General features: G+C 44.8%; 1 pseudogene; it reads right to left on the bottom strand.

Annotated features, from left to right (window-relative positions):
- Positions 1-3,287: 3,287 nt before the first annotated feature.
- LOC101710795 (aquaporin-3 pseudogene) lies at positions 3,288-4,140 on the bottom strand (annotated as a pseudogene).
- Positions 4,141-27,174: the final 23,034 nt, after the last annotated feature.

Here is a 27,174-nt window from a genome sequence, read left to right as displayed (position 1 = left end):
TCCCCTTTCCCTTCCACCAGCCCCAAACCCTTGGACCTTTTCTTATTTCAAATTATCAATTATTGATTTTAATCATTTTCATCCTTATTTACACTTTCAATTTCTCACTGTGGAAATCAGTATGGCGATGCTCATTCAATCTTTGATGTCAATCCACCCTTTGTTGTAGCTCTGCCCTTTACGACCATCACAAGGCCCTTGGTATACCCCTTTCTCACGTATAAATGTAGATGAAACTCTGTTGCAACTTGTGTTCATAGTGCAGTAGAAATCAAATGGAAAGATCTATATTTCTTTGTAAAAAATGTTTGTGTGAAATTTGTATCCTGAGATGATTAACTCCTTTGATGTGTTGACAAACTTCGTATGAGCTTAATACTAAAATGCCCCATTTGTCAAACATTTTGAAGAAGAGAATGACTTTCACAGTGACTGCCTAAAAGAAAAATGCTGGCAATGTTTCTTTACACTGCTGTTCTTGACAGAAACTATATTTCCTTCAGAGAAGAGGGCCCACATTTATATTCTAAATAATAGAGCAAAAGACCCCAAAGCTGTTAAACAGATTGGAGCAGTATCAACAGACACTTTTATTATTCCTAAATGAATTCCATGAGATAAAATGTGCTTCTGTTCCTCTCTTCTCTTTCTTTCTCAGTATATTTCCCCTTCTTTTCTTCCACTGCCAACCTCTCTCTTTCTTCCATGTCTACATGACTGCACACACAGAGACACACAAACAGAAACACATCAGACCTTCATGTGGACAGGAATCCATCCTGCGAGCACTTTTGTAAACATTGTCCCCCTCATTTTCCTTTAATTTAATGCATGTTTCTGGAGCAAAAGACTCACAAAAAAATGTAAGTTTCTAAATCTACCTTCACCAGTCTAAGAAAAATGACTACCAGAATATGCAAATAGGACAAACCTGCACACTTCTTAGAAATCAAGAATAACTGCTTCTAAATGTTGGGAAAGAAGAGAGATTTGTACAAGATCAGCACTGCTCTTCAGACTGTTGGCTCCACAACAAAGTTCTTCAAACTCGGAGTTCTTACAGCATTAACAATGTCTTCCCTCATGTTCTCAAGGCTCTAAGGAGGACCTGCTCCACTCTTCTCCCCCAAATTCTGCAGACTGCTGCTGATCTGTGGCTGGTGGGTGCACCATCCAGTGTCTGTCTTCATTGTCACTTTGCATTTTAATTCTCCCTGTATGTCTATCCCCAAACTTCCTTCTCCTTCTCAAGACACAAGCCTTAGAGGGCCCACCATAATCCAGTATAAACTCATCTGAACTTGATTGTATCTGGAAAGTCCTATTTCCAAACAAGGTCATATTCACAGCCCAACTCAAAGACATGGATTTGGGAGTGACATGGGATAGCCCAGTGCACTGCACCGTGAGTTGAGAGATGAAGGTCATGCATAGTTGGCCCCCAAAGAGCCACCCCTTCTGGGGAGGAGCCTTCTGCACCCAGCCTGCTATTTGCAAAAAGACAGTTGATAGAGTTCAATCCCTCCTTGCCACAGTGATTAGTTCGTGGTCAGCACATCACAGATCACCCCGGATTAGCTTAGGGGGGAGTGAATGATCTGTTGGTTCCCTGAAAAGGAAGGCAAGACTGGTATTTGATAGATGAGGAAAGAGAACCTTTTTCTCTGGTAACTATGAAGGTAGAAAAATGCAAAGCACAGAACTGCTGAAGCTGTCGGACCAACATCAGGAGCATCCACCTGACAATGGCAGAGACACATGGAAGAGAAAACCGAGAGAGTCAGAGAATTGCAGCTCGAGCTTCCATCAAACCAGGCTGAAATCCCACTCTGTTGCTAGGCTCTGTAATTATAGGAGTTAAAGCTTCTGCCTTTGATAGTGCCTATCCATTTGAGTGGATTTTCTTTTATTTGTAAATGAAAGCATCTGTATATTAGTTAGCCTTTGGGTTCCTAAGACCAAATACTTGATACAACTTAAACGAGGAGAGGTTTATTTGCCTCATAGTTTCAGAGGGTTCAGTCCATGATTTGCAATTGTCATATTTTACAATATGATATATTTGCATGTTCATCCCTAGGCAATTAAAATGCATTTTAAAAAATATGTATTAATTGTACATATTTAGGGGTTCAGTGTGATATCCCATAGATGCATACAGTGTGCACGGATCAAATCCAAACTCTCTTATCCACTGTTTCTACCTCCCACACCCTTCTCAGCCCTTAGTAATCATTATTCTACCTTTGGATTGACTTTTTAAAGTTGCCACATATGAAAGAGAATACACAGTACCTGTCTTCTTGTGTTTGGCTCCACTTAACACAATGACCTTCTGTTCCATCCATTTTGCTGCAAATGACAGGATTTCATTCTTCTTTATAGCTAAATAATAGTCCATTGAGAATATACACCATGTTTTCTGTAGCCATTTGTTGACAGAAACCTAGGTTTATTCCATATCTTACTTACTGTGGTGGTGCCACAATAAACAGGTTTCTCTTTGGTATGTTGACTTCATTTCCTTTGGTTATTACCCAGAAGTGAGTGAGCTGGAGCATATAGTAGCTTGCTTTTTGTTTTTTGTTTCAATTTTAGGCATACATTTTTTTTTTTAAAGGCAAAAGAGTACACTGTTGAGTAGGGGATGAAAGAGGTGAAGGCCCTTTTATTAAAGTGGAGTCTCTCAACCCCCATCCTTAAGATTGTAACATCTGCTATATATATTTTAAAAACAAAATAAAAGCAAACATGAAACTAATAATCTGGACTTCATACCCTATGCCATGCCTACTTTGTGACAGAAACATGTTACACAGCTCCTACTCAGGGATTCTAGAGCAGGTGCCCCTCCTCCCAAAAGCCTGAAGAAGCCCCACTCAGATAAAAGAGCAGACATGCACCTACTCAGAAACACACACACCTGGACCCTCCTCCTCCACATGGAGCCCTAAATATGTACACTTTGGAACTTCCCTCACTCACAGAGGGACACCGTGCCTTCTCCCTTCCCCTTGGCTCTCTGCACCATTAGGATCCTTCAGGAAAGCTTGGTTTCTTGCCCTGAATATCTGGGAAATGACACACACACACACACACACACACACAACTGACTGCTGCCTGTTCTTTCCTCTGTCCAACTGGGCAGGGTCCAGTGGAAATCCTGGAGGAGGTTGTCCCGCTGGGCTAGACCTGGAGGGGGAACATGAAGGGACTTCTAAGGTGTGGTCCCTGCACAGCCATTAACGTTCCAGGGAAGGGACAGTAGAGGTATGGTCATTGCCTGCTCAGATCTGCCCCTTGTGCCTCACATGGGCCAACTTCACATTCTCTTGCTAGGTGAGGGTGGGGCCTGCTCCAGGGGGCAGCCAATCGTGAGCTGGTACACAAAGACACCTGCAATGGAGCCCAGGAGCGGAGAGACGATGGGTACCCACCACCAGTGCCGGCCAGCCGTGAAGACTTCTGAGCCCCAGCCAGAGCTGGCGGTGACAAGGCAGAGGCCAAAGTCCCATGCAGGGCTGATAGCAGAGCCGGAGTTGAAGCCCATGGAAGTGCCAGTGACTCAAACCACAAGGCCCCCGGCGAAGGCCTCCAGGCCACGGGGAACGGATTGTTGCAGGGGTCAACGACGGCCACCACATGGATGATGAGGGAGGCTGTGTGTGCCCATGAACTGGTCGAAGAAGCCATTGCCCATGTCCGAGTGTCCAGAGGGGTAGGTGGCAAAGAGGCCAGCTGTGCGCTGGGGCCTGAGACGATGGGCTTACTGTTGGCGAAGCTCCAGATTGCCTCCTACTACAGACCCACCGTGATCCCAGCACCCTAGAAGGCTCCCAGCTTCCGAGCCAAGGTGTAGATGGGCAGTTTGATCCAGGGCTCTCGTGCCAGGAAGCACATGCCAAAGGTCCCAGCAGAGTTCAAGTGGGCGCCAGAGACCTGGGCAGCTGTGAGGATGCCCAAGGTGACAGCAAAGCCGAAGGCCAGTTGGATGGTGAAGAAGCCACCATGTGTGCCCCGACTGAGCCACAGCCACACATCACGAGGGTCCCCAGACACTGCCATCGCCCGGCGAAGCAGCCGGTAGCACATGTGGAGCATCTCTCTGCAACGTGACACCAGCTCCTTCTGTCGACCCATGGCTTGGCAGAGGGCAGCGGGTGGAGGGCAGTGGGCAGCGGGTGTGTGGAGGGCAGTGGGCAGAGGCCTGCTTTTTTGTTTTTTAAGAAACCTCCATACTGTTCTCTTTAATGGTGGTACTGAAGTTTGTTACTGCCAGCACTGTATGAGTTCCTTTTTCCCCACATCCTTGCCAGTATTTGTTATTTTTGATACTAATTTTGTTTTTTGTACCAGAGAGTGAATGCAAGGCCTTTTAACCGAGATGCATCCCTAGCCCTTTAAAAAGTTTTCATTTTGAGACCAGGTCTCGCTAAGTCACTAAGTTGACCGGGCTGGGCTGGACTATTTGGTCCTCCTGCCTCAGGCTCCCAGAGTGCAGGGATTATGGGTGTGCACCATCATGCCCAGCCACAAGTTTTTTTAATGCTAATTAAAAGTATAACAAGATGCTATTTTGGGGAGATTTGTAATCTCTGGGGCTGGTAATCATTTGAAAAATGGGCCTTCTGATATGCTCTAATATAACCAGAAAATAAAAGGCTTTAGGAGGAAATTTGGCATTAACTTTTAGCTGTGCTTGCACTGGGACTGAAGGTCTGTATTCTGGAAAGCTGTTCTGCGGAAACCCTCCCCGTGGTAGAAAAGAGGTGGATGCTCGCGGATTTGTTTGCTCCAGCATCCATATAAAGGCGAGTATCAGGAGAAAATCTAAACGTTCTCCAGTAAAGAACAGGTGAGTCAGTGTTGGTCTGTGTGCCACATGGAGCCACACTGCATCGGTGGTCCTGGTGACGATGGAAATGCCCGCCACCTGCTCTGTTCAGCCCCACAGCCACTGACCACGTGGGCCACCAAACACCCAGAATTTGATATGTGCAACAGAGGAGTGGAGCTTGAACTTGTATTTCACTTTAATCATTTTAAGTTGAGACAGATCCATGTGGCCAATGGACACTGGGTGGACAGCACGGGTCTAGAGACCATTCAGCCGATCAAAAGATGGCCCTGTGGGAGAACTCTCATGTTTGGCTCTATGTTTACAGTCCATGACAATGTGATAATACACTACTTGAATGCATTTTAAACTAACTTCAGAAAGGCAATTAAGATGTAAGAAAAATTTAATGAATAACTATCATGCGTGTGTACTTGGAGCATGTGCCTCAAGGTCTAATTCAAATGTCCCATCTCCTTGACATCTTGTGTGGCCCATCGAAACGAATCTTCTCTCTCTCACTTTCACTCCCAGAGCCAGCACTCTCTCCAACGCTCTTGTCAAATTCTGCCTTCGTTGCTTTCAAGTCTGTGTCTCCCAATGACATGAGGGTTCCTCAAGGGCCAGGCTGATTCGTTTCTGTCTTGCCCCGTAAGACATCCCTCTTACCCCATACACATTGCCTTGCTTGTAGCATATAACACTTACGCATTGATCTGGGAGTCATTATTCATTTTCTCTATTTGATCAACATCCTTTTCTTTCCATGATTATGATCAATAGCACTTTCCAGGGCAAATTTGCATGTCTCTGGCTGATGAGCTCATGTGGTGAGATGTCTGGGTTCAGAATCGTGATCCCAGCTAATATTAGTGCTCTGGCCACAGCCTGAACCCTAAGTCCAGCCAGCCGTCACCAAAATGCCCATGGCATATCATGATAGTATTAGGAGGGAAATCTGGAGCGCTCCCTCTAAAGCTGTCATCCTTACTCTAGGTGAAGAGATGCATTTAGACATACATGCTCCATTAGGGTTGTGTCTGCTCCCGTCTGCCCCTTTCATTAGACTTTAATCCTCATAAGGAAAGGAGACAGTGCTCATTCATCTCTGCATCTGCTCCAGTGCCTAATATTACCTAACCCCTGTGTTCAGTAAGTGCTTACCGAATTCAATTTTATTAGGAATGACTATTTTGCTAGTGGTGTATTATTGTAACACCAGATGGTCAAGTAGAAAAGCACTGGGGAAACTAATACTTTTATGTGCTTTCTCTGTTACAGGTATGATAGGAGATTTTGAATCCATAATATCTTGAATCTGACAACAGCTTGGTATTTATTTTGCCAAGATATTATAAATAAGAAAAATGGGACAAGCAGTGTGTAAGCTCAAAGCCACCTAGGTAATAAAAGACTGAAGTAGTATTTAAAGTAATTTAAGCTCTAAGCCAATGAAGATTATTGTTATGACATAAAATCACTCAGTTCTCCAAATGCAGGGCAACCTGGTTTATGACAATGTATCTCTACTGTGGATGACCTGTATCCCATAGCAGAGCACTGTGGCACATGCAAGTCTCAGAAACATATCCACTGCACAGGAAATAATTGAATTTCCATTGTGGTATAATTCAGCTCATGTTTGTTTATCCATTGCCTGAACTTATAAGATCTTAATATGAAGAAAGCCTTTATCAGTAGGACATAAAAGGTAGCCTTAAGGGGGAACAAGACTGTCTTTCAAAAAGCCATTTTATTGATTTCTTGACAGCAGCCATTCTTTCTGGGCTGAGGTGGAATCTCAGTGTTGTTTTCATCTGCATCTTTCGAATGACGAGTGATGTTGAACATTTTTTCATATATTTGTTTGCTGCTTTTACTTCTTTGTCTGAGAAACGTCTGTTCATTTCAGATGCCCATTTTTGAATTGGGTCTTTGAATTTTGGGGGTCTGATTTTTTTCAGTTCTTTGTATATTCTAGATAGTAGTCTTTTGTCTGAGGTACAGCTGCTAAAATTTTTTTTCCCATTTTGTAGGTTGTCTGTTAGCTCTGTTGGTGGTTTCTTTTGCAGTGCAGAAGCTTTTTTAATAAGATGAGATCCCAGTTGTTGATTCTTTCTGCTAGTTCCCATGCCGCTGAGGTTTAGTTCATGAAGTCTTTCCCTATGCCAATGTCATGAAGAGTTCTACCTAGCTTATCTTCCAGCAAGTTTAGTGTTTCTGTCTTAATATTTATGTCTTTAATCTACTTCGATCTTAGTTTAGTGCATGGTGATAGGTATGGGTCTAGTTTTAATCTTTGGCAGGTTGAAATCCAGTTTTTCCAACACCATTTATTAAATAGGCTATCTTTCTTCCAATGATGGTGGTTGGCTCCTTTGTCAAAAAAGAGGTGGCTGAGCATGTCGGGAGTTGTTTCTGGATCTTCTAATCTATTCCACTGATCCTCAGGTCTGTTCCTTTGCCAGTACCATGCTGATTTTATCACAGTAGCTTTGTAGCATAGTCTCAAGTTGGGGATTGTGATACCCCCAGCCATGTCTCTGTTGCTTAGAATTGCTTTAGCTATTCTAGGTCTCTTATGGTTCCAAATGAATTTTTAGATTGTTTTCTCTAGTTCTGTGAAGTATATTGTTGAAATTTCAATTGGCATTGCATTGAATCTATGTAGTAGTTTTGGAGTATGGCCATTTTCACTATATTGGTTCTTCCTACCCAGGAGCAAGGGATGTCTTTACATTTTCTTGTATCCTCTTGGATCTCTTTTTTCAGAGTGCTGTAGTTTTCAATGTAGAGGTCTTTTGCTTCCTTTGTTAGACTGATTCCTAGATATTTCATTTTTTTGGATGCTATTGTAAAAGGAATTATTTCCCTAATTTCTCTCTCAGGGAGTCTATTATTTGTGTACAAGAAGGCTATTGTTTTTTGAGCATTGACCTTGTATCCAGCTACTCTACTGAATCTGTCAATTAAGTCTAGAAGTCTTCTGGCAGAGTTTTTTGGGTCTTCTATGTAAAGTATCATATGGTCAGCGAATAATGACAGTTTAACTTCTTCTTTTCCTATCTTTAGTCCTTTTATTCTTTCTCTTTTCTAATTGCTGTGGTTAATGTATCCAGAACTATATTGAACAGGAGTGGTGATAGTGGGCATCCTTGTCTTGTTCCTGATTTTAGTGTGAAAGTTTTCAGTTTTTGACCATTTAGTATGATGTTGGCTGGTGGTTTTTCATAGATAGCCTTAATCAGGTTAAGATAAAGACCTTCTATTCCAATTTTCTGTAGGGTTTTTATCATGAATGGGTGCTGGATTTTGTCAAATGCTTTTTCTGCATCTATTGAGATGGTCATATGGTTTTTGTCCTTGACTCTGTTAATATGGTGTATTACATTTATTGATTTATGAATGTTGAACCATTCTTGCAAATACTGGTGGGCTTGTGAGGAGAAAGGAATCTTTCTCCATTGTTGGTGGGAGTGCAGACTGGTGCAACCACTGTGGAAGTCAGTATGGGGATACCTCAAAGAACTAGGACTAGAGGTCCCATTTGACCCAGCTATTCCCCTTCTGGGTATCTTCCCAAAAGAATTAAAAGAATCATACCACAGTGATATATGTGCACCCATGTTCATAGTGGCACAGTTTGTAATAGCTAAAGCTTGGAAGCAGCCCAAGTGCCCATCAACTGGAAACTGGATAAAGAAAAGGTGGTTTTTTTATAAAATGGAGTACTACTCAGCCATAAAGAATGAAAAACTAGAGTCATTTATAGCTAAATGGATGCATATTGAGGCCATCCTCTTAAGTGAAATAAATAGGACACACATGTGTAAATACCGAATAGTTTCTCTAGTGTGAGAAACTGATAGTGTAAACAAGGATTAAAATGATTAAAATGAATAATTGATAATTTGAAATAGGAAAAAAGGTCCAAAGATGAAGAAGTGAAGGGAGGGGAAGGGGAAAGGAAAAGAGGGAAAGGAAAAACTATGAGAAAAGAAAAAAAAATGGAAATGAAATCTATGTAAATAGGGAAGGGCAGAGGGGGTGAAGGGTGCACAGGTAATGGGGAAAAGAATAAGAACCAAGATACATCATGTACAGGTACAAACACCCAATGATAAATGTAAACAAACTGTATACCTAAAATGTGCTAATAAAAGAACTAAGGAAAAAAAAAGCCATTTTAACACGTGGTGCTGGATATGAGTGGTCTCCTCCAAAGGACTCAGCAAAGCTACATTGGAGAAGATGAGTTTTATTTGTGTTTTCCACTAGTTCCAGTTTGAGAACACTAATGATGCCTGTGCAAGGCAGGTCCTGAAGACCAAACACGCCCTCAGAACCGAATATCGAATAGCCCATTCCATATCTCCTCCAATTCCCACAGGTGTCTCAAGCAAAAGCCAAACTCGCAGTCTGACAACCCCACCACTACCAGAAGCTGTCCACTTCCTAAGATGTGGATGCTGTCAGTATGTTACCTTCCGTGCAAAGGGGCCGCTCATAGGTGTGATGAAGTGAAGCATCGTGAGACAGCAGGAGGATATGGACAACGGGCATAGGCATGCAGTCATCACAAGAGTCCCTACAGGGGCAGCCGGAGGGTCAGTCAGAGCAGATGTGACTGGAGAAGCAGAAATTAGAACCATTGGAGGCCACAGGCTGAGGATGGGGCAGCCTGAAGAAGCTGGAGGTGGCAGGAAAATGGGTTCTCCCAGAGCCTGCAGAAGGGATGTGGCTGTCCACCCACTGCAGGTTCTGGCATCCAGAACTGGGAGAAAAACAAAAACTGAACCAATGTGCTGCTTTCAGTCACTGCATTTGTGGTAGTTTGTTACAGCAGCAAGAGGAAACTAATACATTTGGCATCCTCCTCACACAAGTCACAAAAGCTGTAGAAACAGCCATATTTGAGGTCAATTTAGCGAAGGAGCTCTTGAAGGAAACCAGCAAGAAGCTGAGGGATCCCTGCAGGAGCTCATCAGGAGCCATGGCACTGCCAGGCTGAAGGGGTGAAGGGTAATTCCCAGCAGCCAGGGAGCAGCAGCAGAGGGCCATGGCCAGAGTCAGCCTGCAGCCAGAGAACAAAAAGAATCTCCTGTCTCCTCCCGCCCCTGCCTTCACGCATTGGCCAAACTCAACCTAAAGCTGCAGGAGTAGGGAACCCAGTTGAACTCCTCCATCAGGATTGGCTCCACAGAGCAGAAAGGAAAAGAACGGGGAATACACAGCCTTCTGTGTTCTGGACCTTGGGGAGCGGCCCCACCATCACCCAGCCATGCAGTCTGCACCCCAGTCCCCGCCGGCCCACATGCGGATCCAGCTCAGGGAGTTACCTAGGTTCTCACTGTTTCTCCTAGGAGCCTCTGTCCAAGCGCATTCCTGGCGTCGCCGAATGGACTGTTACTCTCCTGGTGCGTTTCTGTGGATCACTCCTCACTCATCCCTGAACAGTGTACAACACTGTCTCTCATGCCCGAAACTTTATAAAAATGATAAAATAATTTTCAAAGATCTTACAAGATATTTATCTCGGTAATTTGGTGAAGTTTTGCACACATTTCTGTTTTGCATAATTGCATAAATTACATTGATGAACTCCAACATAAACAGGACCACATATGATCAGGCTCCTGGAGGGAAGATCTGATTAATTCCCTGCCAAGAGTTGTACAGAAGCCTGTTGTGTTTTGTAAGGAATGATATTTATTGTAATGCCCCAGAGGAAAGTGGTTCAAAGCATTAGGAAAAAAAAAAAAATACAAGCCAGAGTGGTTCTGAAATCTATCGTAACCAGCAGCAAAAGAAGAAAATCATTAAATAGCGGGAGGGTGAGTTGAGAGGCATCATCACAAATCTCTGCTTATCTCCCTTTGCACAACTCGGTGGCATTCTTAGGGTTTGACTTTTTTTTCTGCAGTGAAAATGTGCTCTCATTTTTCACTTGAGAGAGCTTGTACTCATCCCAGTTGCATGCAAAGTTTATGGGGTGATGAATTTGAGATATGGACACATTACAAACAGAAATTAGCTAGTATTGCTGTCAGGATTTGGAGAACTTTCTACAACATACCCGAGGCAAGGAAAATAATTCTGTGAGGAAAATAAACGGAATTGATAGGCTCCTCTCCCTATTCCTTGAAAAACCTAATGGTTTAACATGATTTCTGTGATGTGGTTTTCCCAGTTATAAAACAATATATTGTAAGAATTGTATTTTAAAAATTAGAAAAAATACTAAACCCCAGCAATTTATTATTTTTTCCAGAATTTTTTTATAAATATACTATCTTGAGATGAGTTGCTCATTCTTTCTGTTACAACTTTGTTTTATTCAGTTTTTCACAATGTTTTATGGTTAGTGTGTTCCCATGCCATCAAAAGTTCTCCTTGATGTCAAAGCAGTGGAACAAAAGAAGTGCCCTAATAAATGATGTTGGGGCAATTTATTAGCCAATTTTAAAAGAAGATAAAATTCTATTTTCTCTACCGCAGCTCTTTCCCTACTCCAAAATAAATTCCAAAGTATAAAAATTTAAATATTAAAAATGAAAATGCAAGAGTCCTGGAATTCCGCTATAGATGAAACATTTATGATTTCAAAATAAGGAAGTGTTTTCTACGCATGTCACCAGCTTGAAACCCCTAAATAAATGATAAAGTTTGACTATAGAAACATGAACTTCTTTTGTGAAGAGAAACCACGAGCCAAGCTAAAAGAAAAATGACCAAACAGGGACAAAGGATTGGCAACATTTATGGCAGGTAGTTGGCAAGAATACTTACAACGAAAAATTACTTAAATGTTATAAGAAGTCAGATCCCCAAACCATAACGACCACTGTTCACTATGATATGGTCTGGCATCATTAATAATTGAAGAAAGACAACTAAAGAAATGTAAATGCTGGATTTATTTGTTAATAGATTGCTGATGGTTGGTAATAACTGCTTTAACCAGTGTTGACCAGGGTATTGGAAAAGGGGCCTGTCATCCTGCTCACACTTAATGAGGGAGAGCAAATCACATGGCCACATCTGACTTTAAATAGACAAAGAAAGTTCCATCCTGTTATGCCTAGAAAGAAAGAGGACCAGCTAATTCATCAGTACCCCTGATGACCACTGTTTGAGTGTTGGGATATTTTGTGGGATTTTTACTTTCACCTTTGTGCCTTCCAGTAACATTAATTTATTATTGCAGTTCCTATACAGTTGGCCCTCCATATCTTTGGGTTTTGCATCTATGGAATCAACCAACAGTGGATGGAAAATAGGAAAAAAATCATGTCTGTACTGAAAATGTAATTATTTCCTAAACAATACAGTATAATAATTACAGTATTTACACAGCACTTACACTGTATTAGGTATTATAAGTAATCCAGAGAACAGAGAATAAGGGAATGTGTACAGAAGCTCTGTGCAACCCTGCTTTATATGAGGGACTTGAGCACGAATTTTGCTATCTGCAGAGGGTCCCTTGTGGATAGATACTAGGGGATGACCGAAAAGTTAGTAAGATACCTTGGAAGAATGATTTAAAATATCTCTATATAATCCATTGTGTCACTGAAACCTAATTTAATATTCCATCTTGGGCATTTATACTTTACCAAAGATTTTGTAAAAGAAGCACACTAGAACAAATATTTAATTGCAACACTTAGCTTTCCTTGCATTTCTTTAGCATGGGCTGCAATCAGCGGAATTAGTGGATCAAAAGGCAGGAACATTTTATGACTTTTTAAAAATGTTATCTTTCATACAAAGACACATAGACTTCAGGAAATATCGTGAAAGATAAGATAAAAAGGACAACAAGGAAACTCTGATATCTGATAAAGCTCACAGTCTCCTGTGATACGTTGATTGATATTCTTATTTTGCAGAGCAGTGTAGTTTTATGAACTTCATGGACAACTTTACGAGCACTGTGCAGAGGGGACAAATAAGACAGCGAGCTTAACATCTTAAGTAAGAAATCGAGGATATGTGCGGGGGTCAGCACCCTGGCCCGGTCTCCGGCTCCTCCACTTCAGGAATACTGCACTCACATGATGTCGAGCCATTTACTGAACCTCCCAAGCCTCCATTTATTGACTAGGGAGAGAGAAAGATTCATGCCCACCATTCAGGGATGTAAAATAAATATTTTGGAGAGGTCTATTAAGGCCTTACCGCAGAACTGTTGGGCAGGAATTGTTCCAGATGACTCTGTCGGTAATTTAATGTATGGGCTTACGAAGCGGTTGCTTCTCTGAGTAGAGAAGGAAAAGGGCTTGGATTCTGCTGGACCAGAAAAAGAAAATCAATACATCGATCAGAACACGCTGCTGTCTGTTTTCCAGGATGATCTGCTTTCTTTCTCCTCCCTAGTCCCCTCCGAGCCCAGGAAAACTCGCTTGGGCTGGAAAACAGACTTTGGAAGATGGTGTGTGTAAGACCTAAGGTCCTAAGACCTTCCGAGTCCTCCTCAAGCAACTCTCTCCATCAGTGGTTTCCAACCACAGGGCACAGTTCTGGCTGCCCTCAGGGTGGGCGTGGGGAAGGGACAACTCCAGATCTAGCAGGTGGAGCCCAGGCTCCCGCTAACGTCCTGCAAAGCCTAGGACAGTGCTCACCACAAAGAATCATCCAGTCCCAGTTTTGTTTTCTTTTAAAATTTTTTTACTATTACTTAAATTCTTTTATTGGTACATTTTAGGTATGCAACACATTTACATCTCTCATTGGGAATTGTACCTTTACATGGTGGATCTTGGTTCTTATTTTTTCCCCATTCCTAGCCCTCCCTTCACACCCTCCACCCTTCCCTATTTACAAAGACTTTGTTTCCATTTTTTCCATTTCTCACCATTTTTCCTTTCCCTTCTTTCCTTTCCCCTGCCCCTCCCACTACCCCTACCCCTAGTGACATTCATCATTGGAAATTTGCACCTTTACATAATCTCTCTTGGTTCTTATTTTTCCCCCTTCCTGCCCTCCCTTCAACCCCTCCATTCCTCCCTATTTACAAAGACTTTGTTTCCATTTTTCCATTTTGTCATATTAATTCCATTCCCTTCTTTCCTTTCCCCTACCCCTCCCACTTCCTTCCCCTTTGCCCCTTTTCTTGTCTCTAATTTCTCATTTTTTATGGCTGAGTAGTACTCCATTTTATAAAAAAAAACACATTTTCTTTACAGTTCCAATTTTCAGTAGTGTCAGATTGAGTCTCTGCTTTGCACCAATGTATTCTGGAATTCAATCAGATTTCCTTTATTTAGCCACATCTCTATCTCCAGATTTCTATACCCTCACGAGTAACTTTACACTTTCGTTTAAATATCAGGGTTGTCCATATTTTTATCTCTAACATCTTATTAGGCATATCACAGAAGGTCTTTGCTGGCAGTGAATTTTTAAAAAGTTAAACAAATGGGAAAAAAAATTAAATGATGTCTTGGTTATTGAAAGCAACTGACTTGAAGCTACAAACTGTCTAGAAAATAATATTCATACAAATTCTATTTAACCAAACCATAGAATTTGGACAAAGCTATCCTGGATGAAAATTCTGTTTTAAAAGCTTTTATTACTTGACAAAAAAGAGAAAAATATCAGGAAACTCAGGATTTATCTTAGGACTCTAGGAAAAAAGAGGGAGGAGAGCAAACTCCCAAATGAAACAACAAAACCAGAAATTGAGGAGTTATAAAAATAAAAGGAAATTGTTAAATAAATCCAAATTAAGTATTTTGAAAAGGCCATGAACATATGCCCATTTTCCAAACTGACATGATCATGAGAAAACTTCAAGTATCTGGTAAAATTGACATTCCAGGTCTATCTATTTCTCCAAATTCAAATCCTGAACATTCAGAAAGTGGTCCTGAAATCTGTCCTCTTACCAGTTCTGCAGGAGGTTCTCTTCCAGTACCAGGGACTGAACTCAGGACCTTGTGCTTTCCAGACAGGCACAGCACCACTGAGCTACAGCCCCGGCTTCAGGAGGTTCTTATGAACAACCACCCTTAAGAAACCCTGAAAGGAGACAAATTCTAGCAAGGTTAATCAAGAAAAAAGGAGGAACAACCCAAACACAGAACATTGTACGTGTTTAAGGGTTCAGAACTGAATTTGTGAACAAGATTTTCAAAGTAAGAAAAAATAAAATGTCACCTCTTACCAGAAGCCCTTCCATTACTGCTCTGACTTGGGCTGCTACTTCCGTTCTGATGTTGGACCTGCTGAATCACCTGAGTTCATCCTCCACGTCTCTTAGTTACCTCTGCATGTGTCTCGCCTATTTACTTAATTTTACTGTCCTCATTCATCTCTGCAGACTTCCCCTGAGATTTTCAGAGCACCTCTTCTTCACCACTTCCATTGACTTTGTTTCTATTAACCCAGGGCTGGTACTTCCTCAGGAAACCTTCTCTCTTGTTCTCAAGTCACTTCTCTATTCACAGACACCAAATCCACTGAGAATACACATCAAGAAATCTCTGCAGCTCTCTTTTTGGCTCCATAGATAACCCTGGGATTAGAGGTCAAGATGAAGATAGTGTTTGTTGAGCCTCCAGACGGGGCCCTCTTGGATCCATTACCTGGGCTTTTCTCAAGCACGCTCATCACGCAGTGGGGTCCTGACCTGTAGCCTCAGAGCGTGATGGCGGAGCCGGCTTCTGTCAGAGATGGGCAAGACAATTCTGGAAGTGCCTGAGCCCAGGGGAGGCAGAAGAAAGCTATGATCAGCCAGACTACGAAGTTGGGGAGGTCAGAGGTCAGAGGTCAGAGGTCTTGTTCTAGACTGCATGGCTTCCTGGATGCTTTGGAGCATTTCTGGGCTGAAGAAGGCCAAGCCACTTCCCCAGCCTTAGGTACCATTTCCTGTTCCTAGAGGCCAGCCCTGGTCATGGCCCTGGCCACCAGGGCAGGACACTTGCTGGGATGGACAGTGACTCCCCCTAGCACTGCAGCATGGGTCACAAGGGAAGATGGGATGCCTGCTATTGCCTCCCAGGAAGGAGAGCCCCACACCCCACTTGGATGCTGTGATTTCTTTTGCATGATTTTGCAGAAGTCCCACGAAGTTTCTGGGATGTGGTTCAGATGCACCATCCCTGGTTTCCGGAGCTAACTTTCTTCTCTTTCGGATTACTTTCTTGATTTGAAATCCAGGTAGGGATGGGTGACTGGTTACATTGCTGTACTTCATACCTCATTTAAGCAGAAAAATTCATGGAAAGGGATTTCTTTCTTCCAAAAAGTAAAACAAAACAAGATAGACAGGCAAGGGTCTGCAGGTGCCAGGGAAATAACCCTGGAAAGGCCACGTGCCTCAAGAGAGGACTAGCAGAAGGGGATGTTGGAAACAGCTAAGGGCTGACTCAGCAAGAGTCCTTTCCATCACTCCACGTGTCACTTCCCACCTTGGGGGACACAGTCAGGTAAAGGCCATCTTCTCACGACTCTAGTCATTAGGCCAGATGACTTCCAACTGCTATTTCCCTTCCCAAGGTCAAGATCTGATTTTCACAGGACATGCATTTCATAGCTGCTCTTCTTTCAACGTCAGTCCAATTATTGGAAGCAAAGACGTCCATGTCACCTCCTTAAAAATAATTGAAGGTAGTTCATACTGAGAGGCGGTAGAAAATGAAAGCCTCCACTGTTTGTCAAAGGGTCCATTAAGCCCCTTATTTTTAGAAAGGCCATTTTTCCTCTGCTTCTTGTGAGTTCCGAATTTAGAGTCGCGCATTGCACATTCAGGAGGTGAAAACGGAATTAATGAAGCTAGAGAGGCTGCATGATGCTATTTTTAGGCTGGTCCATGTCCTTGTGGGAGGTGTGTATAAGTCATTAGGAAAGGGATGTCTCATTAACGGGAAGCTCCTCTGCTGCTACCATTAGCATCGGTACTGTTCAGAACAACCCATAGCTCTTGCTGCCGGAACATCTTGTTCCCCCGCTGGATTCTGGCTACTATGAGCAGCTCCCCCGGACACCAGAGTTCCAGGGGCCCACTGTTTAGCCCTCCCTCGTATGTCCCCTCTGTCTGGCCTTTCCAAAGCTTTTTCTTCCTCCCATAAAGGGGAGAAATCAGGAGTGAGGTCATTGTAGTCCACTGGGCTCGGGTTCCTTATCCTCCTGACTGGAGGTGAAAAGGAATTTAACCACAGAGTTTTAAAATCTTTAGAATTTGAAGGGAAATCAGTAGCCATTTGAGTCAACTTCTGCTAGTCCTTCCCACCTATGGGCCTCAGATAGAAATCACCCCTCGAGTGGTGTAGATGCCAACACCACTTGAGTGCCAATGAGAAGGCAGGGCCTTGGAGTTGGAGCGCCTGGTTTTGAACACCTGTTCCACTACTTCCTCCCTGTATGACCCTCCTTGCAAAGATCATTAACTTTATTCAGAATGATCAACACACTTACACCCACAGAGCAGTTCTGAGGATCAAACAAGACTCCTCATGGGATTCTGTCTGGGAGGAATAGTGCTCTCCAAAAAGTCGTCTCCACCTGAAAGCAGCGAATGAGGCTTATTTGGATGTAGGCTCTTTGCAGATGTGATCTAGTTAATGAGGTCATGCTAGATTCAGGTGGGACTGACCAGGGCCTGGGGTCCCTATGAGAAGTGGGAAATTTGGACACAGAGACTCGGAAACGCAGAGGGAAGAATGCAGTATAATGACGGAGACAGAGACGGAGTCAGGAAGCCACAGCCATTGTCACTCAGACTAAGCCAAGCAACAGCAAGACTATCTGGCCACCACCGGAAGCAAGGAGGAGGCAAGGAAGGAAGCTGCGCTGGGGCCTTTGGAAGGAGCATAGTTCTGCTGACACCTCGATTTTGGACTTTCAGCTTCCAGGGCTGTGAGAGAACCAGTTTGTGGCGTCGCATATGCATATGATTATAGCAAATGACTATAGATCCTTAGCATATTGTCTGGTGCATATTCATTAAACAGTTACTATGTAGGTGCTTTTTATTAGCCTAGCAATCGGTTTGAATATAATAAGTACTTGATAAATGAACATGGAATGAAATGTGATGTTAAAATGTGCGTTTGAAGTGTTTCTAAAAAACTTATTTTAACGATATGGAGCAAAATATTTATAAGACACTTAATGTTAAAATTTTTAAAATAATTTAAAGCCCAAGTTTAGCAGTTAATAAATTATGTACAGAATTTAAACACATTTATGAAGATTTTAATGTTATTGAAGGTATTTTAACATAAAATATATTATTTTGATATGGAATTTTGAGTATAACAGAAAAAAGTTATGATTAAGTGTAATGAAACTATAATATAACCATATTAATCTACATTAAAAATATATAAAAAGGCTAGAGTAGTTAGAAATAAGTGACTATAATTGTTTTTCTTTTTTGCGTGCTTCTTTTCCATCTATCTCTGTCATAATGAGTGTGTGTTGGGTTTATAATAAATTGAAACTATCATTAAAAAGCAACTCAGGTGGCAAAGTACTCAGACCTGTAAACATAGCAGCATCACCTGCCTCACTGTTCTTTACCCTGTAGATAGATTTTACACACCTACACCTACATAGCTCATGCTTGCGTCCAGACACAGCACTTCTGTGACTGCTTGGGACCGCGCTTGTGTCTGCAGCAAGGGGAGGGATCATAGCCCGTCTCCCAGAGAGCTCTGTCCCTCTGTGCTGATTGACTGAGTCTCTGCCTCTGCTGCAAAGTCTAAGATGCGAGAAATCAGTCCAGGGTAAGGCCCGTGCTGGTGATCATGGTGTGCTGCAGCTGTGTGAGACACTGGAAGTGGAAAAGACATTTGACAAGAGAATTTTCGAGTTTGAAGAGCAATCAGTGGTCATCTGATTCCACAGCCCAGCTGGAGAATGAGTCTTCTTTATGATAAGGCTGGGGACTGTGAAGAACAGCTCTTTGGTGGGAGCCAGTTAACTGTTCCTGGATATACAGTATTTACACGCTTAAGGGGTCTCTCCCTTGGATTTAGCCTGGCTCGGTGAACTGCTTTGACAATAGAGTGCTGCAGAAGTGACATTGTGCCAGGTTTTGGGGGGTTTGGCCTAAGTGTAATCAGGGTTAGTAATCTCTCTCTCTCTCCTTCCACCCCTCTGCCTCTCCCTCTCCCTGCATCCCCTCTCCTCACCCCGCCCCCCATCATCCTGGGAATTGAATTCAGAGCTTTTGCACTGAGCTATATCTTCAGCCCTTTCTTTATTTTTTATGTCGAGACAGGGTCTGTCTAAGTCCCTAAGTTGCCCGGGCTGCCTCAGCCTCCCAGAGTCCTGGGATTACAGGCATGCAGCACCACACCCAACTTAACTTCTTTTTTGTCAAGAACGTTCAGCCTAGCACTGAACAGCTAGCAGTACGCCCCTACAAGATTGCAAACATTTAACATTACAATGTGATGTTTTAGCAAAATGTTTCAGGATTTAATTGTATGGTGCTGGAGCAAGGACTACACAGGTGACAGCAAAATGCTACCTAGGGGAGGGAAGGGGAGGGTGCCATGCAGTGCTAACTCTGCCTCCTGCACCTGCCACGTACAATGGATACAAAACCTGCTGTATCAGACATAAGTGAAATGCAAAGATTATGGATAATGGTATTGTAACCTACTTTCATCTATGTGTGCCTAATCTTCATTATTATAAGCAGGCATGTACATTTTCTAGTTATTCAACTTGGGCTTGCATCATTTTAATATTATAATAAAATATTAAAAATAAAGGAAGTGTTGTTACTTACATGCATTAAGTATAGGTTTTATATACAGCCCAAGACAACTCCTCTTCATTCACTGTGGCCCATGCAAGCCAAAATGTTGGACACTTGTGATCTAGATAAAGCTAGACCCAGTGTAAGAAGTCTGACTACCCAGTGACCACCGTGCCATCAGAAGCTGGCCTGGCCATATGGGTGGGGCCTGGACAGGAACTGAGGCCTCCAGCCAACAGCCCAGGCTATGGTCTAGATGGCAGCCAGCTCTTTCCAGTCATGAGTGAGGCCATCTTGAAAATGGAACCTCCAACCCCTGTCAGACCACCCAGCTACTGCTTCATGACTGTTCCCACCAGTCCTGCCCAGATTACAGAATCCCAGGCAAATATGTAAAACGGTGGCTGCTCAAGCTTTGAGTTAGCTTTTCGCACAATAATAGACAACCAAAACAAGCCTTTAGTCTTAGCTTGAGCAGGAGATTCCTTGCCTCATAAAATAACTCATTCCATTTCTAAGAGCAATAATTGCTAGAACATTTGTGTCAGTCTATTTTTAGTTCCTATAACAAAATACTCAAAAGTTGGGTCCTATTTTTTTTAAAAAAGTTTCAGTTAATTAAAAACATAAGTTTTAAAAAAGAAAGAAAAGAGATGTATTTAATTCACAATTTTGGAGGCTGAAAGCTCAAACACAGTGACTTTGGCTCTGGTGAGGGTCCCTGGCTAAAATCACATCATGGCAGATGACTTCATGGTGGGAATGTCACATGACAAGGAAGAGATCACATGACAAAACAGGAAGCCAGAGAATGTGAGGGGCTGGGCTTGCTATTGGATAACACCCTTTCTTGTGAGATCTAAGTGAGGTCTCCAGAAATCTACGTTAGCTCTATCGGAGGATGATGACTTCGACAACCAAATCAGATTCTATAAGGCCTCAACTCTTAAAGGTTCCACCATCTCTCACCATTGCTGTATTAGGAATCCATTTACGAGCATGTGACACATTTGGACCATAGTTGAACCATAGCAACACTCTTCTCTATATTTAACCAAAACCTACCTTCTTGTCATTTGCTCCCTGCCACTAAGTTTGTGTCACAGTGTTGCCCTCCCAGAATCGTCATAGTCCTCATTTTTACTCCCTGCACCTGATGTTCTCCATGCACCCCCTACCAGACAACACATTCACAGTCTTCTCTTTCAAGAGGTAAACAACTCCCAACACTTCCAAGTCCTGGTTCTTTTCCTAAAGAGCTCAATCTCTTACTGGCAAACCTGGAGCCTCCAGAAACACATGTAGAACCCCAGCACTGTAGAATAAAGCAACACGGCCTGAGAGCCTTCCAGCATGAGTTTGAGCAATCCTCCCCACATGTCCATTGTCCTGAGGGCAGCACGTATGCCTGTGCATATATTTTCTCTGGTCCTAAAATGTTTCTGAAAGTTGGAGAATGGAATTACTTTGGTAATGTCTTAAATTAAATGAGACCAGAGTAAGCGATGGGCCTTGTGTGTATGTGAGAGAGAATGAGAAGCAGTGGTCAGTGTGGAATCTCATAGTTATATAATATGAACAGTTACACATTTTCTTTACCAGTTAACCCTGGATGCACAGAAATATTTTTTTCCAGAAATTTACTCACTAGAAAAAGAAAACATAAACGAATGTCTATGTGTTTGTACCGAGAGAGAAGATGAGCGAGGTTGGTAGCTATTCCAGGAAAGCATTATCTCTGCATTGCTGACACTGCTTTCCAAAACCCTCCCTCTCCAGAATGCTTCAAGAGCAGGCTGTCCTTCTGCAGGCGAGAATTTCTCTAACAGGGCTCAGTCTGTCTCTAAGTCACTGCTCAAACAGACTGTGGCCCTGACAGTCCCATTGTTGATCCAACTTCATGAGCAGCGGCAGCCGTGGTCCTCCAACAGACATATGGAGCTCTGTACATGCTGGCTGCTGACCAAGTGATCAGTGGGGCTGCCCAGTAGGGAGGCTGCTTTGGTCCCGGCTCTAGATGAGATCTCAGCCATTCCTAAGAGCAAGGGTAAGCAGAGAGGGCATCTGGGGGCAAAGGGAAGGCAAACCATTGTGTGGGTATTTTTGTTTTAAATATTCCTTGGTGCATTTTGTGAAAGATGTAAATCAGCAGGTCTGGCTTTCATTTCCCTGCCTCTTGATCTTATAATGAATTGAATTGCTAAATCTCTGTAAATTAACTTAACCATTGATGAAATTGATACTTTATGGAATTGATGCTCTCTTTTAAACATGTTATAAGTATGTAATGAGACATCATAAAAACATGAGCGTATTGGAGGGTCCACGTAGACACCACTCAAAACATTACAGCCTGCTGCTCTGACCTCTTCAAATTCCAGTGACTCATCGTTTCTCCATTTCCTCACGATCAAAACCAGCCCCAACAAAGATCTGGAATGCTTGGCATCAGTGTTTTCTTGAGGGGATTGTGGAGTAGGGACTGTTCATGGACGGCCTGTACATTCTGGCTTTCCATCATGCAGCATGCACACCTACACCCGTGGCTTCTCGTTCAGTTTCACCTGTACCCTGGGCTGAGCTCCAGACCTGCCACTGGCCATTGAGTCACACCTCTCCTCATGAGGATGGTCTCAGCTCACCCTGGCCCACCCACACTCCACACTTTCTTTCCAGACCTCCAGTTAGTGTTTCCAGATAGATTGCAGAACATCCAATTAAATGGCAATTGTATGTCGATAATAAATCATTTTTTCTAGTATAAGTGCATCTCATGATGCACTTGGGACCATTGTTTGTTGTTAACCTGACTACATGTGACATAGACGTACAACAACATGTCACATCGGACAGACAAATATTACAAATGATTTTCTATTGATGCAAAATTCAGATTTAACTGAGTGTCTATGGATCTTCGTTTGCTACATCTGAACAGCCGTTCTCCAGTGTTTTCAGACGAGTGTGGGAGACTTAATCTCCTCAACTCTAAACTTTTCACCAGCTCCTCCCCATGGCCCTTAGGCAAACCCACTCTGAGCTGTAATTTTCCAAGCTCTACTTTCTGCTGCTTCTGTTGCCTCCCTGTGCTCCAGGCCAGATACCCGATGCCACAACCTGTCTTGTGCTACCACAACAGAATACTGGAGATGGTCGGTTTATAGGGAACAGAGATCTGTTTTCTGACAGTTCTGGAGTCTGAAAGTCCAGGGTCAAGGTGCCTACAGCTGGTGAGGGTCTTCTAGGTGTATTCATCTACATGTGGAAGCAGGAAGGACAAGGGGAGATGAGAGAGTGGGGGGAAAAAGAGGCACACAACTCATCTTTTGATCAGGAGCCTCCTTCTGTGTTAGGTAAACCAGTTCCACGAAAACATCATTAATGCGTTCTGGAAGACAGAGCCCTCCTGACCTAGTCACTTCTTGACGTACCCACCTCTCAACGTGGTGCTTTGGGGGCTATGTCTGCAGCACCTGAGCTTTGGGGGATACATCAAACCTCAGCCCCCACGGGTTCTCTGAAGTGTGCATCACCCTCCTGCCCAGATCCAGGCCTGGGGAGTGTTTGCCGCTTTCCAGGTCTTTCTTTAGCTATCTTGGGCAGCAAGATTTCTCAGAGCTCCCTGGGCCCGAGGGTCCCTGGGGTCTAGCAGTGAGGTACCCTGCGTGAGTGTCTGGGACAGTTGCTTCCTGACCCTTGGACTCTGGCCAGGTGACACTGAATGTTTATGGAGTGGTAAGTCTGACCAAGTGGCAGCATCTCAAGTCCTAAGTTCTCTGTGGGCCAGTGGGCCAGTCTCTTAGCAGCTCTATGCCTCAGCGTTAGCATGTACAAAACTAGAACTAGAAGTGCTCTCGAGCTCTTCAAGCTCTTGGTTAAATGAACGTGTGCTGGTGGCATGCTGTAGGTGGTGACACCCACAGTTAGGACTCGCTGTGCTCCCTCTGTGTTTACTTTCCATCCCTCTCCCACATGGAAGGACTTTGGTGGCAGATGCTCATAGTAACCCTGCTGTCCCCCATAGACTAGGGGATCAGATCCACGGACGGGGCTATGGAGAGCTTTGTCCCTGCTGCAGAGAGGACTGCAGGTTGCAGAAGACCCCTCGGGAGAGCAGAGCTTTGAGGAGCAAAGGAGCAGTCCCAGCATTCCCTGCAGCACCCAGCACAAGCAGGAAGTCAGAGGAAGAGCTGGAGCTGATGACGATGGGCCCGCCTGGCCCGGAAAGGCAGGGCCTGGGTGTCACACGGTGCAGCTCTGGGGGACACCGTCCAGGATGACGACTGGAGAGGAAGGGCCAGGATCAGCACCCAAGGAACATCCAGGTGGTGTGAGCACCGGGTGTGGGGTTGATGAAAGGGACTCGGGGTGGGGGTGCAGGGTCGCAGCTGCCCCCCTCTGACCTTTCAGGTTCTCTGAGTCACCTACGTGTATCCACCAGTGCCGAACTGGCAACCAGCCCTTCGCACCTTCCTCCCAACCCGTTCTTCCCTCGCAGCTCACAGGTTTCAGCCCCAGGGACCAGGAGGACAGTCACACGAGCACAGTGGCTGAAGCTGGAGGAGCAGTGAAGAAGCGAGGTGCATCTCAAGGGAAACTTAATGCTTCTTCTCCAAACCATGCATGGCAGCCATCATAGAGAGCTGGCGCGCCTGGCTTCCAAGGATGAGGGCACCCTTGCTGACCCAGCTAGGCCCCGTGCCAGTCACCACACTGTGGGTGGGCATAACAGGGCATCCCAGCATAGGCCTTTGGGCTGGGCGCTATTAGCTCATTCGTCAGGCCAGCAGGAGGGTTCAGAAGGCCACGTGACTAGCAGGGGGCCACCATGCTCATAAGGGGAAGTCAGGACCCCAACTCAGTCCAGCACAGTGCAACCGGACACGGCCCTGGGCTGCACCGCTAGGCGAGGACATATTTGGAGCAGCACTCTGCCCTGGGCTTCGGAAACCCATGGTTGATAGTCTTTCCTGCAAGTAATCAAGCCCCAGGAGACCCCAAGACCCGAGGCCTTTTTGCCGTTTACAGCCACTGCCACAGAGAAAGGTCATAACAGTGTCACCAAGCGGAGATTCTAATGTCCCTTCCCTGGTCAGCCCATAGCTGGCCTCATCCCTGGGTGGCAGCCGGGCCCCTGCAGCTGGCATCCTGGGCTCCGGGCTGCGCTGTCCCCATCGATCTGCTCCTCTTTCCTCTGGAGGTTCCAGGGTTCTCAAGAGGGTTCTCAAGAGGGCCTCCCTGCTAAGTGATCACTGTTATCCCTTGTTTTAAAGATAGGGAAAGAGACAGGCTTCTCGGGCAGACATTAGCCAGACATTAGCCATCGTGCCAGTGCCGTTTATGCAAAGGATGTGAAGATTTCTGTCTCTGATCCCGCAGAACCCAGTGCCGTCAGAACCTTGGGAGTGTGGACAAAGCCGCCTGTGAGTGTGTTTGTCATCTGAAAGACAAAAAGCTTCAGATGTTGAGGAGAGGGGGCTATTCTGAGAGGGACAGATGCAAATGGGTTTTTTTGTTTTGTTTTTTGCCCTACCGGGGATTGAACTCACGACTTTGTACTTGCCAAGCAGGCTCAGTGCCACTGAGCTAAATCCCTGGCCCCTGAACAGACACAAATGTAAATAGTTACTTGAAGATAAATTGAAATGCCAGGCCCATAAGGCATTTTCAGGGGGAAAATTAGAACTCAGATGCAGGGAGAAGCAGAGAAGAAATATGATACGTGTGTAATTGTATTTTCCGAGAATCCTCCCTGGCAAGGAAGGAGGCAGATGTCTGCTTCTCCCACCCCTCTTAGGGCTCTGGAACTGGATGTCACCCTGCCTGCGGGTCCCTGGGGACTCTCATGGCTGTGCGCTGCTCGTCCTGCTCCGGTAAGCGTGTCCTCCCTACAGCTGGAGAGAAGAGGCCACGTCCAGGGTCTCTCAGCAGTGGAGCCCTGAGTCTGGTGGCCGGAGGGATCTGACGAGAGACCCCTTCCTACCCAGCGGCAGCTCCTGACACGTGTGGCCCGCGCGGAAATGGCCCCAGCGACGAGCCACCATGCTGGATTTTAACTCAAGAGCGAAGCTAGGTGTGCATAAAATGGAGCGACATCTGGAAGACCAACTGCAGTTTCACGACTCGCTCCCACTCTGTATGAGGCCCCTGGGCCCCAGGGAGCACCGCAATCTCAGCAGTGTCTCCTCCGTCACAGGACCAGAGGGCAGAGCAGGGGCTGGGGTCAGGCTGCACTGGGTTCCGAGTCTCTTGCCACTTCTGGGCCTGTGATCCCGAATTTGCCCCTCATCTGTCGGACTCAGTTCCCCAGTCTGCACCTGAAGGGTGTGCTGAGTTCAAACATGCACTCATCTCCGGCCCAGGGAGCCCTCAATGAGCCTTTTGTTTGTTGAATCAGCAGAGGCTGTTGGCCTGCGTTCCCACTTTAGTCAGTAAGATTTCTGAATCACTTTCAGTAAAAACCCTCCCGAATTGGTCATTTCAGGAAGCCGACCAGGAGACCGTGTTAATAATGTTGCTAACGGTGAGTCATCAACCCACAGCACTGCAGGATTAGACTGAAGGAAAAGGCACAGCAGAAGGGCCCCAAGAGGAAGTGGGGAGGGCTTGGCTTTAAAGGAGGTGCATTCGGGCTGGGCATGGTGGCTCACACCTGCATCCTAGTGCTCTGGAAGGCTGAGGCAGGCAGATTGAAAGCCTGAGCCCAGCCTGGGCAATTTAGTGACTTAGCCAGACTCTGTCTAAAATGTAAAACATAGCTGGGGATGCAGCTCAGTGTGAAGGTCCTGAGTTCAATCCTCAGTACTTCAATTAAAAAGAAAGATAAAGACATAGATAGATAGAAATATATCTATGTATGTGTGTATAAAGTATAGCTACGCCTTCAGTGAGAATCGTATGTTTTCTTTACTGTAGACTTTCACACCAGGACAAAGGTCCGGACCTGGACTGGCTCCTAGACACCCCTCTTGGTAGCTTGTGCCTTCTGTGAAGACCTTGGCCCCTCAGAACCTTATCTGTGGAAGGGGACATTTGCCATTCCTGCCCCTTGGGGCCTTGAGGCGGTGGACAAATTAGCCCATGACAGTGCGCAGCCTTCCGTCTGTGCTACGTTACAGTCAGCTGTCACTATTGCTGAATTTTATTTATTCAACCAACATTTGGGTGCCAGCTTTGGTGCTTGAGGTGTCAGGCTCCATGAGGCGACTCCTACCTGGTCCCCCCAGAAGCTGACAGCCTCCCAGACCCTCAGCCCCACCCCTATTCGAGTACTCAGTGGATCTGGGTCATCCTGCTGTCTCCCGGCTGAATCTCCACTGTTTCCTGTCTCTGAGACAACGTCCAGCTGCCCACGGGCAGGCTGCAGCCCTCCGTGTGGGCACCGCTCTCTGACCTGTGTTCTCCTCCAGGAGAAACAGCTTTGCCGCTTGGCTTTGGGGCACCTGCCCTCGACCCTCCACTCCCCATGGGGCTGCTTTCTTTAGCCCAGCAGGACCCGAGGATTGCTAGAGCCGCACCAAGCCCCAGGCCTCTGCCCAGCTGCCAGCATGCGTGACAGTTAATGGTGGCTTCCTCCCTTCACCAGGCCTGGGCTCCTGTCATCTCCTAAGTGCAG

Source organism: Heterocephalus glaber, unplaced genomic scaffold, assembly GCF_053883595.1.
Source record: "Heterocephalus glaber isolate CG9 unplaced genomic scaffold, H.glaber_assembly_v1.0 deba00001004, whole genome shotgun sequence".
In the NCBI taxonomy this organism is placed as follows: Eukaryota; Metazoa; Chordata; class Mammalia; order Rodentia; family Bathyergidae; genus Heterocephalus; species Heterocephalus glaber.
The sequence above is the reverse complement of the archived record's forward strand: the minus strand, read 5'-3'. Positions and strand labels throughout refer to the sequence as shown.